The following is a 2746-nucleotide window of genomic DNA, read 5'->3' as shown; positions in this document are numbered from 1 at the left end:
TCAAGCATTCATTTTGTTAATTATCTGTTATGCAAAAGTTTATTGCATTCTTTTGCTGAGATAAAAAGACACAGAGATATGAATCCTTTATGTGTGTGCACATATAACTTCCTGGTTATAACATATTTAAGTAATTACATAACCGGATTCCCAGAGAAGAGTCGCAAATGATATACGGGCGCTGCGAAACGTGATGTGCAGCTGTCGAGCGCCTCAGCCAAAACGTGTCAGCAGCCATTTTCACCACCAAGACGCCCGCATATGTGCGAGCATATAAATCTGTATGCGTATGTGTATATGTCTGTGTCGCATGAAGTCTTGTCATGCATAACATATACCCACACGCACACACTTATGCATATGTTATGTGAAAATGTGTGGAAAAAATTGCGGTTGAATGTATATATTTCATTATAGTCGCCTATTGTCTATGTCTACGATTTCGCTTACAAAGCGTCTACGTTTTTGGCCATGTATTTGATGCCAATGACACCGGCTGAGCGTGTGAAGTTAATTATTGGATTTCTTGGGAATCTTAAATGTGTTTATATTGCGAAATTATATCTTGAATAGAAGTTTTCTTAGAACTTGTTAGACTGACAAAACAGGAGCATTGAACTGCTAATCCTTTTAGAAAATGAATGGCTATTAAAAAAGAAAGTAAAGATAAGTCAAGCCAGATTGCATTTTCTCCGAGCTTATAGCTGATGGCCTGTGCGAATGCTTTCGAAACTCTATCCTATTTAATATAAAATATATTTTGTTTAAACTAAACTAAACTAACTCAATATAATTCATATAAAATTCTATATCAATTTAAATTTAATTTTTCATCATTTAATCTGCTGCCGTTTTCAACCACTGTCATTGAGACAATGTTATATATTTATGAAAAAAAAAAATAATAATAATGATACAAATGTCGTAGGTAAAACGAAATGGGGAATAAGAAAATTTGATATTTTATTTATCTTTTTTCTTTTCTTTATATTTTGTTCAAGCTCTTTGTGAACTTTTGGCCTTCAGTTCTTGGCCTTGATTGTTTAAGTTGTAGCTTTGACATTGGTCGATTCTTCGTTTTTGGCATTTCATAGAAACTGCACTCAATGGTATTTTATCTCCGCGTTAAGTTCTGGGCGATTGAGCTGAAGTAATTCCGGGCGCTGCGCCGCGCCCCGCTGTGCGAACAATCAAATAAACCAAACTTTTGTTCCAATGTCAGCGCTTAATTTATCGGGCTTTGCTTTTGTGCTTGTTTACGGCTTAACTACATTTTGGTGCTTATTATGCTGCTAATTTAACAGCAGCCGCTTAATTGTATTTGCCAGGCTCTACGCCGTGTGCTCAGCTGCTACTGCTGCCGCTGTTGTTGCTGTTGTTGTCCAATCAGGATGCGGAGGCGCAGGCTGAATTGTTACATTATTGTCCCGACCGAGTCCGGCTAATTGGTCTCTCGATTAACTTGGCCATGATGCGAACAATACAATATCAAAGTTCTCGACGCTCAATCGACAAGCTACACGCAGAGCACATAATCATTGTCAATAGCAGGCCGCAGCGGCTGAAAATATTTGAAATCATCGCCACAGGCAGCTAAATGGCGAAAATTTCAATCGTTTTGTAAATAGTCGAAATAGGGGAGAAACATTTTAAGTGCTTTTCAAGCAGATATATCTGCTGCCCGCCTCATTCTCGTCACTCGCAAAACTTTATGCGGTATCATTTTTGAAACTATAGCCTGAAGTGCACTAAGTGCAAGATTGCCGAAAATTTCAACAATAGAGTAAACTTTTATGCATGAAAGCTAGTAGTTGCCATAAACGCAATCCTTGCGGACCCACTCAAGAGCAGCAGCTTGTGTGGGCTGTTGTCTTGGCTTAAATTAATATTTTCAAATATTTTTAGTTAAATATTTAAATAGAGCTAAAGCTGAATGAATGTTGAATGCTTAGTAAATTTTAAGTATAGATTTACAAGCATTTAAATGTAGCCAGAAGTCAATGCAATGGGAAGATATCTAAGGAATATGTGTATATATATTTTTTATATTAAATAGTTGTGAAATTGAGACAAGATTTAGTTCATTTTAGCTTCCATGCATTGATTGCAACTTTAAGTGTCGCTGCAGCAATGCCTTGAAGTGTTAGCAATTGAAAAGTTTGATTGGCTTAAATCTGTAATCTTGGGAAGATATTGAGAGAAGTTGGCATAAGAAGCACCTCTTAAAAATATGGTGTACCTCTCTCTGAAGTAAGCTAATTTGCAAAGGATTACTGGTACCTAATGTCAATGAATCTAATCTTATGCCTCGAAAATGGTTGTTAAGGATTTATATATATATACAGAATACCTGTTTTTAGCCCTATTGCTGCTGCTTATGTGTAGTAGGCATTTGACTTATTTTTTCTATTTATATTAATCATATGAAATGGTTGACGACACAAATTGTTAGCTCTAAAGAAATGCTTTAATTGGAAATAGACAATCATTTTAGCTATCGCCCAGTAGATAAGAAAACCAAGAGGGCTTTTGAGGCCACTGCTGCTTGATAATTAAATCCAAGTGACTCAAATGGCTACTACTGTGTAAATTGTAAGCCTCGACTAGAAAACCGTCTGGAATTAGTAATTTAAGTACAACGACAACGAGATTGAGTATCGATGCAGAGAACAATGCAGCAATTCGTACTTATCTTGATGCTATGTGTAGAAAGAGATATCCGTTATTCCAAGAAAGAAATAAGGCC

The sequence above is a fragment of the Drosophila hydei genome, unplaced genomic scaffold (genome assembly GCF_003285905.1).
Source record: "Drosophila hydei strain 15085-1641.00,03,60 unplaced genomic scaffold, DhydRS2 tig00008122-arrow-pilon, whole genome shotgun sequence".
Lineage (NCBI taxonomy): Eukaryota > Metazoa > Arthropoda > Insecta > Diptera > Drosophilidae > Drosophila > Drosophila hydei.
The sequence above is the reverse complement of the archived record's forward strand: the minus strand, read 5'-3'. Positions refer to the sequence as shown.